Source organism: Orcinus orca, chromosome 14, assembly GCF_937001465.1.
Source record: "Orcinus orca chromosome 14, mOrcOrc1.1, whole genome shotgun sequence".
NCBI classification, from domain to species: domain Eukaryota; kingdom Metazoa; phylum Chordata; class Mammalia; order Artiodactyla; family Delphinidae; genus Orcinus; species Orcinus orca.
Window position 1 is genome coordinate 756,314 of NC_064572.1, and position 16,809 is coordinate 773,122.

Genomic DNA, 16,809 nt, shown 5'->3' on the forward strand with positions numbered 1-16,809 from the left:
CACACACCTAGGTCTTCGCTGTCGGCCTGAGAACACCCATGGCACAGGGCTTCTTTGGTGCACACACGTGGTAGCGGTCGGTGATGCATTCTGCTCCGTGAAACCTTCTCGGGGACACAGAGCGTGAGCGCACGTAGATTAGCCCTACACCTCATCCCTCTTTCTTGAGTGAGTTGTACTGCTATAAGGCAAAACTCCCTGCTGGAATCTCGGTGTGGCTTAAGTATCCTCCGGGAAGCGATCGCTGCTAGAGACACTGTGCTGCTCTCTAGGATAATGGTCTGTGCCTCCACTGCGCTGCTGTTGTCTCCAAGTCGCTTGCGAAGGTCTTTTTGAAGAGGTTGCTCACAGTGTCGTTTCTTTAGAGTAACCCACAGGCATACGAGGATGCCGGTTCTGTGAAGGAAAATGCTCCCTGCCTCAGCCACTTGGGCGCCGTTTTGTACAGGAAAGGGCACTCCGCCTTGGAGGTTCTTCCTTCCGGATTGCCACTCGCACTGACGATGTCTCCTGAATCTCGCGGGGCTACAGTGCCGTCACAAGGTCCGTATCTCAGGCCTAGAACGGCAGAGCGTCCGGCAGCTTTGAAAGAGACCTTCGGCATTCTTCTGGCCTTCGGGGACGCTCCATGAGGAACAAGCTCCTCAGCAGCGTGCATCTTTAGATCTTTCATGGCAGAACCTCTGTGGGCGACCTCATTCCTCCCCCCACGTGAGAGACACACACAACCTGCCATTAGGGGTTGGAAGGCTTTAGAGTCCAGAAGCGAGGCTGGCACTCCCACTCAGCATTCCTGCACGGAACTGAGCCCGGGTGCGTGAGACCGTGAGAGGGGGCAAAGACAGGCGTACCAGCGAGCTGTTCACGGTGCACGCTGACGCATCACCCTTCAAGCTCACGTTCATTTCATGGAGAGAAAACGAGGCCTTGATGCACTTTCCTGTGGTACGTAAACTTTGGTTGCGTGCCCTGGTGGGCACATCGGCTCAGGACTGCCCTGTCCCAAAGGCTCCAGGTGTGGAGCACGACTGTTGGAGCTCAGCCTCACGTGGCTCTTTCACGGACGAGACCAGCTCGCAATTGGACCGTTCACGAGCTGTGTACCGTGCTGGCTGTTAGGAGTCAGCACACCAAGAGCCCTCCGAGGGAGAGGAGCTGCTGACGTTTGCCAGCACAGTCTCCAATTCCGAACTGCAAACATTCCTTGTAATAGGCTCCCGAAAGCTTCGACGCAGTTTCTCAGTTAGCTATAAATGGAGGCCAGTCACTTGGCAGACTCCCCCAACGCCCGGCCTCCCAGGCTGCGACACAGACACGCCGACTTCTTTAGCCAACAGGGACAGCTTGGAGAAAAGTGAGACTCCTACGTTTCAAAGTACTTGCGTGACGCTGGCCAGAAGCTCAAACATTTAGGGCAGGGCATCAGGGCACTTCGCCGCACGCGGAGCAATTTTGTTCTCATCTCGCCTCTGAATGCCGAGTTTACCCAGCTATGAATCAAACTTCAGGAATGGTGCTCAGGGTGATGCGGACTGCCAAGCATTTCACCAGGCAGCCCAGATCGAGTAGAAACACTTGTGTTTTAAACGGGCAGAGGAAATGGTGTCAAGAATGCACCTCCGTCTCCCGGGCGACGTACACGTTTTCTCCATGAGACGCAAGCCCTTCCTCCAGTGTGAAAGGCCTCTACACTCTACACCTCTTGCGCTCGCAGCACGCAGGTGCCACCCGCTCTGAACATCTCCCAAAGGCACAGGGTCACGCAACGTGTGAACCACCGAGCGCGGGTACAGCACACACCTAGGTCTTCGCTGTCGGCCTGAGAGCACCCACGGCACATGGCTTCTTTGGTGCACACACGTGGTAGCGGTCGGTGATGCATTCTGCTCCCTGAAACCTTCTCGGGGACACAGAGCATGAGCGCACATAGATTAGCCCTACACCTCATCCCTCTTTCTTGAGTGAGTTGTACTGCTATAAGGCAAAACTCCCTGCTGGAATCTCGGTGTGGCTTAAGTATCCTCCGGGAAGCGATCGCTGCTAGAGACACTGTGCTGCTCTCTAGGATAATGGTCTGTGCCTCCACTGCGCTGCTGTTGTCTCCAAGTCGCTTGCGAAGGCCTTTTCGAAGAGGTTGCTCACAGTGTCGTTTCTTTAGAGTAACCCACAGGCATACGAGGATGCAGGTGTTGTGAAGGAAAATGCTCCCTGCCTCAGCCACTTGGGCGCCGTTTTGTACAGGAAAGGACACTCCGCCTTGAAGGTTCTTCCTTCCGGTTTGCCATTCACATTGGCGATGTCTCCTGAATCTCGCGGGGTTACAGTGCTGTCACAAGGTCCGTATCTCAGGCCTAGAATGGCAGAGCATCCGGCAGCTTTGAAAGAGACCTTCGGCATTCTTCTGGCCTTCGCGGACGCTCCATGAGGAACAAGCTCCTCAGCAGCATGCGTCTTTAGATCTTTCATGGCAGAACCTCTGTGGGCGACCTCATTCCTCCCCCCACGTGAGAGACACACACAACCTGCCATTAGGGAGTGGAAGGCTTTAGAGTCCAGAAGCGAGGCTGGCGCTCCCACTCAGCATTCCTGCACGGAACTGAGCCCGGGTGCGTGAGACCGTGAGAGGGTGCAAAGACAGGCGTACCAGCGAGCTGTTCACGGTGCACGCTGACGCATCACCCTTCAAGCTCACGTTCATTTCATGGAGAGAACACGAGGCCTTGATGCGCTTTCCTGTGGTACGTAAACTTTGGTCGCATCCCCTGGTGGGCACATCGGCTCAGGACTGCCCTGTCCCAAAGGCTCCAGGTGTGGAGCCCGACTGTTGGAGCACAGCCTCACGTGGCTCTTTCACGGACGAGACCGGCTCGCAATGGGACCGTTCACGAGCTGGGGACCGTGCTGGCTGTTAGGAGTCAGCACACCAAGGGCCCTCCGAGGGGGAGGAGCTGCTGACATTTGCCAGCACAGTCTCCAATTCCGAACTGAAACCATTCCCTGTAAGAGGCTCCCGAAAGCTTCGACGCAGTTTCTCAGTTAGCTATAAATGGAGGCCAGTCACTTGGCAGACTCCCCCAACGCCCGGCCTCCCAGGCTGCGATACAGACACACCGAGTGCTTCAGCCCACAGGGACAGCTTCGAGTAAAAGTGAGACTCCTACGTGTCGAAGTACTTGCATGAGGCTGGCCATAAGCACAAACATTTAGGGCAGGGCATCAAGGCACTTCGCCTGACGCGGAGCAAGTTTGTTCTCATCTCGCCTCTGAATGCCGAGTTTAACCAGCTAGGAAGCAAACTTCGGGAAAGGTACTCAGGGTGCCGCCGATTCAAAATTCTTTCACCAGACAGCCCAAATCGTGTACGCCTCTTTGTATTTTCCATGGGCAGGACAAAATGTTGTCAACCAGCACGCCTCCACCTGGGCGTGGGTTGGGGTGGGGTGGGGTGGGGAGGGGTGGGGTGGGTTGGGGGTTGGGTGACGTACACTTTCTCCATGGGAAACAGGCCCACGCCTTCAGTGTGAAAGGCCTCTACGCCTCTCTGCTTTCGCAGCCCAGGCGTAGCCTCAGCTCTGAAAAGCTGCCACAGCAGGAAGGTCAGAAAACCTTTGAACCACCCAGCAGGTGCAGCACAGAACAAGGGCTTCTCTCTTGGCCTTGAGAACACCCACTGCCCAGCGCTCCTTTGTGTACACACGTGGTGGAGGAAGGGTGCTGGATTCGGCTCCGTGAGAACTTCTCCGGGCCACGTAGTGTGAACGCAAGTAGATGAGCCCTACATATCATGCCAGTCTCCTGTGTGAGTTGGACAAGGCGAACTCCCTCCTTGAATCCCGGGGTGGGTTAAGTACCCTCCGGGGAAGGATCGTTGCTTGGGACCCCGGGGCTGGTATCGAGGTGACTGTTCTATGTATCCACTTCGCAGCTGTTCTCTCTCCGCAGATTCTCTCCACCTGCTACAGCCAAAAGGGACAGCTTAGGGTAAAGATAAAAACCCAGTGTGTATACGTTCTTGCCTAGCCCTCTCCCCAAGCACAAGCGTATATGCCTCTGCTCAAAGGCTTTCGCCACAATCTGAACACGTTTGGTCTCATCTAAGCCTCTGAAGCCCGAGTTTACCCAGCTACAAATCAAACTTCAGGAAAGGTGCTCAGGGTGATGCGGACTGCCAAGCGTTTCACCAGGCAGCCCAGATCGAGAACAAACACTTGTGTTTTAAACGGGCAGAGGAAATGGTGTCAAGAGCGCGCCTCCATCTCCCGGGCGACGCACACGTTTTCTCCATGAGACGCAAGCCCTGCCTCCAGTTTGAAAAGCCTCTACACTCTACAGCTCTTGCGCTCGTAGCACGCAGGTGCCACCCGCTCTGAACATCTCCCAAAGGCACAGGGTCACGCAACGTGTGAACCACCGAGCGCGGGTGCAGCACACACCTAGGTCTTCGCTGTCGGCCTGAAAACACCCACGGCACAGGGCTTCTTTGGTGCACACACGTGGTAGTGGTCGGTGATGCATTCTGCTCCGTGAAACCTTCTCGGGGACACAGAGCGTGAGCGCACGTAGATTAGCCCTACACCTCATCCCTCTTTCTTGATTGAGTTGTACTGCTATAAGGCAAAACTCCCTGCTGGAATCTCGGTGTGGCTTAAGTATCCTCCGGGAAGCGATCGCTGCTAGAGACACTGTGCTGCTCTCTAGGATAATGGTCTGTGCCTCCACTGCGCTGCTGTTGTCTCCAAGTCGCTTGCGAACGCCTTTTCGAAGAGGTTGCTCACAGTGTCGTTTCTTTAGAGTAACCCACAGGCATACGAGGATGCCGGTGTTGTGAAGGAAAATGCTCCCTGCCTCAGCCACTTGGGCGCCGTTTTGTACAGGAAAGGACACTCCGCCTTGCAGGTTCTTCCTTCCGGATTGCCACTCGCACTGGCGATGTCTCCTGAATCTCGCGGGGTTACAGTGCCGTCACAAGGTCCGTATCTCAGGCCTAGAACGGCAGAGCGTCCGGCAGCTTTGAAAGAGACCTTCGGCATTCTTCTGGCCTTCGGGGACACTCCATGAGGAACAAGCTCCTCAGCAGCGTGCGTCTTTAGATCTTTCATGGCAGAACCTCTGTGGGCGAACTCATTCCTCCCCCCACGTGAGAGACGCACACAACCTTCCATTAGGGGTTGGAAGGCTTTAGAGTCCAGAAGCGAGGCTGGCGCTCCCTCTCAGCATTCCTGCACGGAACTGAGCCCGTGTGCGTGAGACCGTGAGAGGGGGCAAAGGCAGGCGTACCAGCGAGCTGTACACGGTGCACGCTGACGCATCACCCTTCAAGCTCACGTTCATTTCATGGAGAGAACACGAGGCCTTGATGCGCTTTCCTGTGGTACGTAAACTTTGGTCGCGTCCCCTGGTGGGCACATCGGCTCAGGACTGCCCTGTCCCAAAGGCTCCAGGTGTGGAGACCGACTCTTGGAGATCAGCCTCACATAGCTCTTTCACGGACGAGACCGGCTCTCAATGGGACAGTTCACGAGCTGGTGACTGTGCTGGCTGTTAGGAGTCGGTACACCAAGAGCCCTCCGAGGGAGAGGAGCTGCTGACGCTTGCCAGCACAGTCTCCAATTCCGAACTGCAACCTTTCCCTGTAAGAGGCTCCCGAAAGCTTCGACACAGTTTCTCAGTTAGCTATAAATGGAGGCCAGTCACGTGGCAGACTCCCCCAACGCCCGGCCTCCCAGGCTGCGATACAGACACGCCGACTGCTTCAGCCAACAGGGACAGCTTGGAGTAAAAGTGAGACTCCTACGTGTCAAAGTACTTGCGTGACGCTGGCCAGAAGCTCAAACATTTAGGGCAGGGCATCAGGGCACTTCGCCGCACGCGGAGCAAGTTTGTTCTCATCTCGCCTCTGAATGCCGAGTTTAACCAGCTAGGAAGCAAACTTCGGGAAAGGTACTCAGGGTGCCGCCGATTCAAAATTCTTTCACCAGACAGCCCAAATCGTGTACGCCTCTTTGTATTTTCCATGGGCAGAACAAAATGGTGTCAACCCGTATGCCTCCAGCTGGGCGTGGGGTCGGGTGGGGTGGGGTGGGGGTGGGGGTTGGGTGACGTACACTTTCTCCATGGGAAACAGGCCCACGCCTTCAGTGTGAAAGGCCTCTACGCCTCTCTGCTTTCGCAGCCCAGGCGTAGCCTCAGCTCTGAAAAGCTTCCAGAGCAGGAAGGTCAGAAAACCTTTGAACCACCCAGCAGGTGCAGCACAGAACAAGGGCTTCTCTCTTGGCCTTGAGAACACCCACTGCCCAGTGCTCCTTTGTGTACACACGTGGTGGAGGAAGGGTGCCAGATTCGGCTCCGTGAGTACTTCTCGGGGCCACGTAGTGTGAACGCAAGTAGATGAGCCCTACATCTCATGCCAGTCTCCTGTGCGAGTTGGACAAGGCGAACTCCCTGCTTGAATCCCGGGGTGGGTTAAGTACCCTCCGGGGAAGGATCGTTGCTTGGGACCCCGGGGCTGGTATCGAGGTGACTGTTCTGTGCAGCCACTTCGCAGCAGTTCTCTCTCCGCGGGTTCTCTCCGCCTGCTGCAGCCAAAAGGGACAGCTTAGGGTAAAGATAAAAACCCAGGGTGTAAACGTTCTTGCCTAGCCCTCGCCCCAAGCACAAGTGTATATGCCTCTGGTCAAAGGCTTTCGCCACAAGCTGAACACGTTTGGTCTCATCTAAGCCTCTGAAGCCCGAGTTTACCCAGCTACGAATCAAACTTCAGGAAAGGTGCTCAGGGTGATGCGGACTGCCAAGCGTTTCACCAGGCAGCCCAGATCGAGAACAAACACTTGTGTTTTAAATGGGCAGAGGAAATGGTGTCAAGAGCGTGCCTCCATCTCCCGGGCGACGTACACGTTCTCTCCATGAGATGCAAGCCTTTCCTCCAGTGTGAAAGGCCTCTACACTCTACACCTCTTGCGCTCGCAGCACGCAGGTGCCACCCGCTCTGAACATCTTCCAAAGGCACAGGGTCACGCAACGTGTGAACCACCGAGCGCGGGTGCAGCACACACCTAGGTCTTCGCTGTCGGCCTGAGAACACCCACGGCACAGGGCTTCTTTGGTGCACACACGTGGTAGCGGTCGGTGATGCATTCTGCTCCGTGAAACCTTCTCGGGGACACAGTGCGTGAGCGCACGTAGATTAGCCCTACACCTCATCCCTCTTTCTTGAGTGAGTTGTACTGCTATAAGGCAAAACTCCCTGCTGGAATCTCGGTGTGGCTTAAGTATCCTCCGGGAAGCGATCGCTGCTAGAGACACTGTGCTGCTCTCTAGGATAATGGTCTGTGCCTCCACTGCGCTGCTGTTGTCTCCAAGTCGCTTGCGAAGGCCTTTTCGAAGAGGTTGCTCACAGTGTCGTTTCTTTAGAGTAACCCACAGGCATACGAGGATGCCGGTTCTGTGAAGGAAAATGCTCCCTGCCTCAGCCACTTGGGCGCCGTTTTGTACAGGAAAGGACACTCCGCCTTGCAGGTTCTTCCTTCCGGATTGCCACTCGCACTGGCGATGTCTCCTGAATCTCGCGGGGTTACAGTGCCGTCACAAGGTCCGTATCTCAGGCCTAGAATGGCAGAGCGTCTGGCAGCTTTGAAAGAGACCTTTGGAATTCTTCTGGCCTTCGGGGACGCTCCATGAGGAACAAGCTCCTCAGCAGCGTGCGTCTTTAGATCTTTCATGGCAGAACCTCTGTGGGCGACCTCATTCCTCCCCCCACGTGAGAGACACACACAACCTGCCATTAGGGGGTGGAAGGCTTTAGAGTCCAGAAGCGAGGCTGGCGCTCCCACTCAGCATTCCTGCACGGAACTGAGCCCGGGTGCATGAGACCGTGAGAGGGGGCAAAGACAGGCGTACCAGGGAGCTGTTCACGGTGCACGCTGACGCATCACCCTTCAAGCTCACGTTCATTTCATGGAGAGAACACGAGGCCTTGATGCGCTTTCCTGTGGTACGTAAACTTTGGTCGTGTCCCCTGGTGGGCACATCGGCTCAGGACTGCCCTGTCCCAAAGGCTCCAGATGTGGAGCCCGACTGTTGGAGCTCAGCTTCACGTGGCTCTTTCACGGACGAGACCGGCTCGCAATGGGACCGTTCAAGAGCTGGGGACCGTGCTGGCTGTTAGGAGTCGGCACACCAAGAGCCCTCCGAGGGAGAGGAGCTGCTGACGTTTGCCAGCACAGTCTCCAATTCCCAACTGCAACCATTCCCTGTAAGAGGCTCCCGAAAGCTTCGACGCAGTTTCTCAGTTAGCTATAAATGGAGGCCAGTCACTTGGCAGACTCCCCCAACGCCCGGCCTCCCAGGGTGCGATACAGACACGCCGACTGCTTCAGCCAACAGGGACAGCTTGGAGTAAAAGTGAGACTCCTACGTGTCAAAGTACTTGCGTGACGCTGTTCAGAAGCTCAAACATTTAGGGCAGGGCATCAGGGCACTTCGCCGCACGCGGAGCAAGTTTGTTCTCATCTCGCCTCTGAATGCCGAGTTTAACCAGCTAGGAAGCAAACTTCGGGAAAGGTACTCAGGGTGCCGCCGATTCAAAATTCTCTCACCAGACAGCCCAAATCGTGTACGCCTCTTTGTATTTTCCATGGTCAGGACAAAATGGTGTCAACCCGCACGCCTCCAGCTGGGGGTGGGTTGGGGTGGGGTGGGGTGGGGTGGGGTGGGGTGGGGGTGGTGGTTGGGTGACGTACACGTTCTCCATGGGAAACAGGCCCACGCCTTCAGTGTGAAAGGCCTCTACGCCTCTCTGCTTTCGCAGCCCAGGCGTAGCCTCAGCTCTGAAAAGCTTCCAGAGCAGGAAGGTCAGAAAACCTTTGAACCACCCAGCAGGTGCAGCACAGAACAATGGCTTCTCTCTTGGCCTTGAGAACACCCACTGCCCAGCGCTCCTTTGTGTACATACGTGGTGGAGGAAGGGTGCTGGATTCGGCTCCGTGAGAACTTCTCTGGGCCACGTAGTGTGAACGCAAGTAGATGAGCCCTACATCTCATGCCAGTCTCCTGTGCGAGTTGGACAAGGCGAACTCCCTGCTTGAATCCCGGGGTGGGTTAAGTACCCTCCGGGGAAGGATCGTTGCTTGGGACCCCGGGGCTGGTATCGAGGTGACTGTTCTGTGCATCCACTTCGCAGCTGTTCTCTCTCCGCGGGTTCTCTCCGCCTGCTGCAGCCAAAAGGGACAGCTTAGGGTAAAGATAAAAACCCAGGGTGTAAACGTTCTTGCCTAGCCCTCGCCCCAAGCACAAGCGTATATGCCTCTGGTCAAAGGCTTTAACCACAAGCTGAACACGTTTGGTCTCATCTAAGCCTCTGAAGCCCGAGTTTACCCAGCTACGAATCAAACTTCAGGAAAGGTGCTCAGGGTGATGCGGACTGCCAAGCGTTTCACCAGGCAGCCCAGATCAAGTACAAACACTTGTGTTTTAAACGGGCAGAGGAAATGGTGTCAAGAGCACGCCTCCGTCTCCCGGGCGACGTACATGTTTTCTCCAAGAGACGCAAGCCCTTCCTCCAGTGTGAAAGGCCTCTACACTCTACACCTCTTGCGCTCGCAGCACGCAGGTGCCACCCGCTCTGAACATCTCCCAAAGGCACAGGGTCACGCAACGTGTGAACCACCGAGCGCGGGTGCAGCACACACCTAGGTCTTTGCTGTCGGCCTGAGAACACCCACGGCACAGGGCTTCTTTGGTGCACACACGTGGTAGCGGTCGGTGATGCATTCAGCTCCCTGAAACCTTCTCGGGGACACAGAGCGTGAGCGCACGTAGATTAGCCCTACACCTCATCCCTCTTTCTTGAGTGAGTTGTACTGCTATAAGGCAAAACTCCCTGCTGGAATCTCGGTGTGGCTTAAGTATCCTCCGGGAAGCGATCGCTGCTAGAGACACTGTGCTGCTCTCTAGGATAATGGTCTGTGCCTCCACTGCGCTGCTGTTGTCTCCAAGTCGCTTGCGAAGGCCTTTTCGAAGAGGTTGCTCACAGTGTCGTTTCTTTAGAGTAACCCACAGGCATACGAGGATGCCGGTTCTGTGAAGGAAAATGCTCCCTGCCTCAGCCACTTGGGCGCCGTTTTGTACAGGAAAGGACACTCCGCCTTGAAGGTTCTTCCTTCCGGATTGCCACTCGCACTGGCGATGTCTCCTGAATCTCGCGGGGTTACAGTGCCGTCACAAGGTCCGTATCTGTGGCCTAGAATGGCAGAGCATCCGACAGCTTTGAAAGAGACCTTCGGCATTCTTCTGGCCTTCGGGGACGCTCCATGAGGAACAAGCTCCTCAGCAGCGTGCGTCTTTAGATCTTTCATGGCAGAACCTCTGTGGGCGACCTCATTCCTCCCCCCACGTGAGAGACACACACAAACTGCCATTAGGGGGTGGAAGGCTTTAGAGTCCAGAAGCGAGGCTGGCGCTCCCACTCAGCATTCCTGCACGGAACTGAGCCCGGGTGCGTGAGACCGTGAGAGGGGGCAAAGACAGGCGTACCAGCGAGCTGTTCACGGTGCACGCTGATGCATCACCCTTCAAGCTCACGTTCAGTTCATGGAGAGAACACGAGGCCTTGATGCGCTTTCCTGTGGTACGTAAACTTTGGTCGTGTCCACTGGTGGGCACATCGGCTCAGGACTGCCCTGTCTCAAAGGCTCCAGGTGTGGAGCCCGACTGTTGGAGCTCAGCCTCACGTGGCTCTTTCACGGACGAGACCAGCTCGCAATGGGACCGTTCACGAGCTGGGGACCGTGCTGGCTGTTATGAGTTGGCACACCAAGAGCCCTCCAAGGGAGAGGAGCTGCTGATGTTTGCCAGCACAGTCTCCAATTCCGAACTGCAACCATTCCCTGTAAGAGGCTCCCGAAAGCTTCGACGCAGTTTCTCAGTTAGCTGTAAATGGAGGCCAGTCACTTGGCAGACTCCCCCAAGGCCCGGCCTCCCAGGCTGCGATACAGACACGCTGACTGCTTCAGCCAACAGGGACAGCTTGGAGTAAAAGTGAGACTCCTACGTGTCAAAGTACTTGCGTGACGCTGGCCAGAAGCTCAAACATTTAGGGCAGGGCATCAGGGCACTTCGCTGCATGCGGAGCAAGTTTGGTCTCATCTCACCTCTGAATGCCGAGTTTAACCAGCTAGGAAGCAAACTTCGGGAAAGGTACTCAGGGTGCCGCCGATTCAAAATTCTCTCACCAGACAGCCCAAATCGTGTACGCCTCTTTGTATTTTCCATGGGCAGGACAATATGGTGTCAATCCGCACGCCTCCAGCTGGGGGTGGGTTGGGGTGTGGTGGGGTGGAGGTGGGGGTTGGGCGACGTACACTTTCTCCATGGGAAACAGGCCCACGCCTTCAGTGTGAAAGGCCTCTACGCCTCTCTGCTTTCGCAGCCCAGGCGTAAACTCAGCTCTGAAAAGCTTCCAGAGCAGGAAGGTCAGAAAACCTTTGAACCACCCAGCAGGTGCAGCACAGAACAAGGGCTTCTCTCTTGGCCTTGAGAACACCCACTGCCCAGCGCTCCTTTGTGTACACACGTGGTGGAGGAAGGGTGCTGGATTCGTCTCCGTGAGAACTTCTCCGGTCCACATAGTGTGAACGCAAGTAGATGAGCCCTACATCTCATGCCAGTCTCCTGTGCGAGTTGGACAAGGCGAACTCCCTGCTTGAATCCCGGGGTGGGTTAAGTACCCTCCGGGGAAGGATCCTTGCTTGGGACCCCGGGGCTGTTATCGAGGTGACTGTTCTGTGCATCCACTTCGCAGCTGTTCTCTCTCCGCGGGTTCTCTCCGCCTGCTGCAGCCAAAAGGGACAGCTTAGGGTAAAGATAAAAACTCAGTGTTTAAACGTTTTTGCCTAGCCCTCGCCCCAAGCACAAGCGTATATGCCTCTGGTCAAAGGCTTTCGCCACAAGCTGAACACGTTTGGTCTCATCTAAGCCTCTGAAACCCGAGTTTACCCAGCTACGAATCAAACTTCAGGAAAGGTGCTCAGGGTGATGCGGACTGCCAAGCGTTTCACCAGGCAGCCCAGATCGAGTACAAACACTTGTGTTTTAAACGGGCAGAGGAAATGGTGTCAAGAGCGTGCCTCCATCTCCCGGGCGATGAACACTTTTTCCCCTTGAGACGCAAGCCCTTCCTCCAGTGTGAAAGGCCTCTACACTCTACACCTCTTGCGCTCGCAGCACGCAGGTGCCACCCGCTCTGAACATCTTCCGAAGGCACAGGGTCACGCAACGTGTGAACCACCGAGCGCGGGTGCAGCACACACCTAGGTCTTCACTGTTGGCCTGAGAACACCCACGGCACAGGGCTTCTTTGGTGCACACACGTGGTAGCGGTCGGTGATGCATTCTGCTCCGTGAAACCTTCTCGGGGACACAGAGCGTGAGCGCACGTAGATTAGCACTACACCTCATCCCTCTTTCTTGAGTGAGTTGTACTGCTATAAGGCAGAACTCTCTGCTGGAGTCTCGGTGTGGCTTCAGTATCCTCCGGGAAGCGATCGCTGCTAGAGACACTGTGCTGCTCTCTAGGATAATGGTCTGTGCCTCCACTGCGCTGCTGTTGTCTCCAAGTCGCTTGCGAAGGCCTTTTCGAAGAGGTTGCTCACAGTGTCGTTTCTTTAGAGTAACCCACAGGCATACGAGGATGCCGGTTCTGTGAAGGAAAATGCTCCCTGCCTCAGCCACTTGGGCGCCGTTTTGTACAGGAAAGGACACTCCGCCTTGAAGGTTCTTCCTTCCGGATTGCCACTCGCATTGGCGATGTCTCCTGAATCTCGCGGGGTTACAGTGCTGTCACAAGGTCCGTATCTCAGGCCTAGAACGGCAGAGCGTCCGGCAGCTTTGAAAGAGACCTTTGGCATTCTTCTGGCCTTCGGGGATGCTCCATGAGGAACAAGCTCCTCAGCAGCGTGCGTCTTTAGATCTTTCATGGCAGAACCTCTGTGGGCGACCTCATTCCTCCCCCCACGTGAGAGACACACACAACCTGCCATTAGGGGGTGGAAGGCTTTAGAGTCCAGAAGCGAGGCTGGCGCTCCCACTCAGCATTCCTGCACGGAACTGAGCCCGGGTGCATGAGACCGTGAGAGGGGGCAAAGACAGGCGTACCAGCGAGCTGTTCACGGTGCACGCTGACGCATCACACTTCAAGCTCACGTTCATTTCATGGAGAGAACACGAGGCCTTGATGCGCTTTCCTGTGGTACGTAAACTTTGGTCGCGTCCCCTGGTGGGCACATCGGCTCAGGACTGCCCTGTCCCAAAGGCTCCAGGTGTGGAGCCCGACTGTTGGAGCTCAGCCTCACGTGGCTCTTTCACGGACGAGACCGGCTCGCAATGGGACCATTCACGAGCTGGGGACCGTGCTGGCTGTTAGGAGTCGGCACACCAAGAGCCCTCCGAGGGAGAGGAGCTGCTGACGTTTGCCAGCACAGTCTCCAATTCCGACTGCAACCATTCCCTGTAAGAGGCTCCCGAAAGCTTTGACGCAGTTTCTCAGTTAGCTATAAATGGAGGCCAGTCACTTGGCAGACTCCCCCAACGCCCGGCCTCCCAGGCTGTGATACAGACACGTCGACTGCTTCAGCCAACAGGGACAGCTTGGAGTAAAAGTGAGACTCCTACGTGTCAAAGTACTTGCGTGACGCTGGCCAGAAGCTCAAACATTTAGGGCAGGGCATCAGGGCACTTCGCCGTACGCGGAGCAAGTTTGTTCTCATCTCGCCTCTGAATGCCGAGTTTAACCAGCTAGGAAGCAAACTTCGGGAAAGGTACTCAGGATGCCGCCGATTCAAAATTCTCTCACCAGACAGCCCAAATCGTGTACGCCTCCTTGTATTTTCCATGGGCAGGACAAAATGTTGTCAACCCACACGCCTCCAGCTGGGGGTGGGTTGGGGTGGGGTGGGGTGGGGTGGGGTGGCGTGGGGGTGGGGGTTGTGCGACGTACACTTTCTCCATGGGAAACAGGCCCACACCTTCAGTGTGAAAGGCCTCTACGCCTCTCTGCTTTCACAGCCCAGGCGTAGCCTCAGCTCTGAAAAGCTTCCAGAGCAGGAAGGTCAGAAAACCTTTGAACCACCCAGCAGGTGCAGCACAGAACAAGGGCTTCTCTCTTGGCCTTGAGAACACCCACTGCCCAGTGCTCCTTTGTGTACACACGTGGTGGAGGAAGGGTGCTGCATTCGGCTCCGTGAGAACTTCTCCGGGCCACGTAGTGTGAACGCAAGTAGATGAGCCCTACATCTCATGCCAGTCTCCTGTGCGAGTTGGACAAGGTGAACTCCCTGCTTGAATCCCGGGGTGGGTTAAGTACCCTCCGGGGAAGGATCGTTGCTTGGGACCCCGGGGCTGGTATCGAGGTGACTGTTCTGTGCATCCACTTCGCAGCTGTTCTCCCTCCGTGGGTTCTCTCCGCCTGCTACAGCCAAAAGGGACAGCTTAGGGTAAAGATAAAAACCCAGGGTGTATACGTTCTTGCCTAGCCCTCGCCCCAAGCACAAGCGTATATGCCTCTGGTCAAAGGCTTTCGCCACAAGCTGAACACGTTTGGTCTCATCTAAGCCTCTGAAGCCCGAGTTTACCCAGCTATGAATCAAACTTCAGGAAAGGTGCTCAGGGTGATGCGGACTGCCAAGCGTTTCACCAGGCAGCCCAGATCGAGTACAAACACTTGTGTTTTAAACGGGCAGAGGAAATGGTGTCAAGAGCACGCCTCCATCTCCCGGGCGTCGTACACGTTCTCTCTATGAGACGCAAGCCCTTCCTCCAGTGTGAAAGGCCTCTACACTCTACACCTCTTGCGCTCGCAGCACGCAGGTGCCACCCGCTCTGAACATCTTCCAAATGCACAGGGGTCACGCAATGTGTGAACCACCAAGCGCGGGTGCAGCACACACCTAGGTCTTCGCTGTCGGCCTGAGAACACCCACGGCACAGGGCTTCTTTGGTGCACACACGTGGTAGCGGTCGGTGATGCATTCTGCTCCATGAAACCTTCTCGGGGACACAGAGCGTGAGCACACGTAGATTAGCCCTACACCTCATCCCTCTTTCTTAAGTGAGTTGTACTGCTATAAGGCAAAACTCCCTGCTGGAATCTCGGTGTGGCTTAAGTATCCTCCGGGAAGCGATCGCTGCTAGAGACACTGTGCTGCTCTCTAGGATAATGGTCTGTGCCTCCACTGCGCTGCTGTTGTCTCCAAGTCGCTTGCGAAGGCCTTTTCGAAGAGGTTGCTCACAGTGTCGTTTCTTTAGAGTAACCCACAGGCATACGAGGATGCCGGTTCTGTGAAGGAAAATGCTCCCTGCCTCAGCCACTTGGGCGCCGTTTTGTACAGGAAAGGACACTCCGCCTTGCAGGTTCTTCCTTCCGGATTGCCACTCGCACTGGCGATGTCTCCTGAATCTCGCGGGGTTACAGTGCCGTCACAAGGTCCGTATCTCAGGCCTAGAATGACAGAGCGTCCGGCAGCTTTGAAAGACACTGTCGGCATTCTTCTGGCCTTCGGGGACGCTCCATGAGGAACAAGCTCCTCAGCAGCGTGCGTCTTTAGATCTTTCATGGCAGAACCTCTGTGGGCGACCTCATTCCTCCCCCCACATGAGAGACACACACAACCTGCCATTAGGGGGTGGAAGGCTTTAAAGTCCAGAAGCGAGCCTGGCGCTCCCACTCAGCATTCCTGCACGGAACTGAGCCCGGGTGCGTGAGACCGTGAGAGGGGGCAAAGACAGGCGTACCAGCGAGCTGTTCACGGTGCACGCTGACGCATCACCCTTCAAGCTCACGTTCATTTCATGGAGAGAACACGAGGCCTTGATGCGCTTTCCTGTGGTATGTAAACTTTGGTCGCGTCCCCTGGTGGGCACATTGGCTCAGGACTGCCCTGTCCCACAGGCTCCAGGTGTGGAGCCCGACTGTTGGAGCTCAGCCTCACGTGGCTCTTTCACGGACGAGACCGGCTCGCAATGGGACCGTTCACGAGCTGGGGACCGTGCTGGCTGTTAGGAGTCGGCACACCAAGAGCCCTCCGAGGGAGAGGAGCTGCTGACGTTTGCCAGCACAGTCTCCAATTCCGAACTGCAACCATTCCCTGTAAGAGGCTCCCGAAAGCTTTGACGCAGTTTCTCATTTAGCTATAAATGGAGGCCAGTCACTTGGCAGACTCCCCTAACGCCCGGCCTCCCAGGCTGCGATACAGACACGTCGACTGCTTCAGCCAACAGGGACAGCTTGGAGTAAAAGTGAGACTCCTACGTGTCAAAGTACTTGCGTGACGCTGGCCAGAAGCTCAAACATTTAGGGCAGGGCATCAGGGCACTTCGCCCCACGCGGAGCAAGTTTGTTCTCATCTCGCCTCTGAATGCCGAGTTTAACCAGCTAGGAAGCAAACTTCGGGAAAGGTACTCAGGGTGCCGCCGATTCAAAATTCTCTCACCAGACAGCCCAAATCGTGTACGCCTCTTTGTATTTTCCATGGGCAGGACAAAATGGTGTCAACCCGCACGCCTCCAGCTGGGGGTGGGTTGGGGTGGGGTGGGGTGGGGTGGGGTGGGGTGGGGGTGGGGTTTGGGCGACGTACACTTTCTCCATGGGAAACAGGCCCACGCCTTCAGTGTGAAAGGCCTCTACGCCTCTCTGCTTTCGCAGCCCAGGCGTAGCCTCAGCTCTGAAAAGCTTCCAGAGCAGGAAGGTCAGAAAACCTTTGAACCACCCAGCAGGTGCAGCACAGAACAAGGGCTTCTCTCTTGGCCTTGAGAACACCC